The sequence below is a fragment of the Myotis brandtii genome, unplaced genomic scaffold (genome assembly GCF_000412655.1).
Source record: "Myotis brandtii unplaced genomic scaffold, ASM41265v1 scaffold169, whole genome shotgun sequence".
In the NCBI taxonomy this organism is placed as follows: Eukaryota; Metazoa; Chordata; class Mammalia; order Chiroptera; family Vespertilionidae; genus Myotis; species Myotis brandtii.
Window position 1 is genome coordinate 31,979 of NW_005356215.1, and position 286 is coordinate 32,264.

A 286-nucleotide genomic window follows, 5' to 3' on the forward strand; every position below is an offset into this window, starting at 1 on the left:
CTCCCGGCCTCCTGCACCCCCGCCCTCGCCGAGGCTGCGCACGGCCCGTTGCATGTTAAGAACCGGCCTCCGCTCCCCCTGGGACCGGGGGAGGGCCTGGCAGCCGGCGCCAGGATCCCAGGCACTTTTTCCAGTCTGGCCTGCGGTCTGTGGTTCCCGGGGCTCCTGTGAGAGGGGAACGGCGGCCCCTCTGGGCTTCTGCCCGTTTCTATTCCCGGGAGCAGCTCACTTCCTCCGTCTGGGCAGCGCTGTCTGCCACCGGGGGGCCGTTTGCACGGCGCTGGGG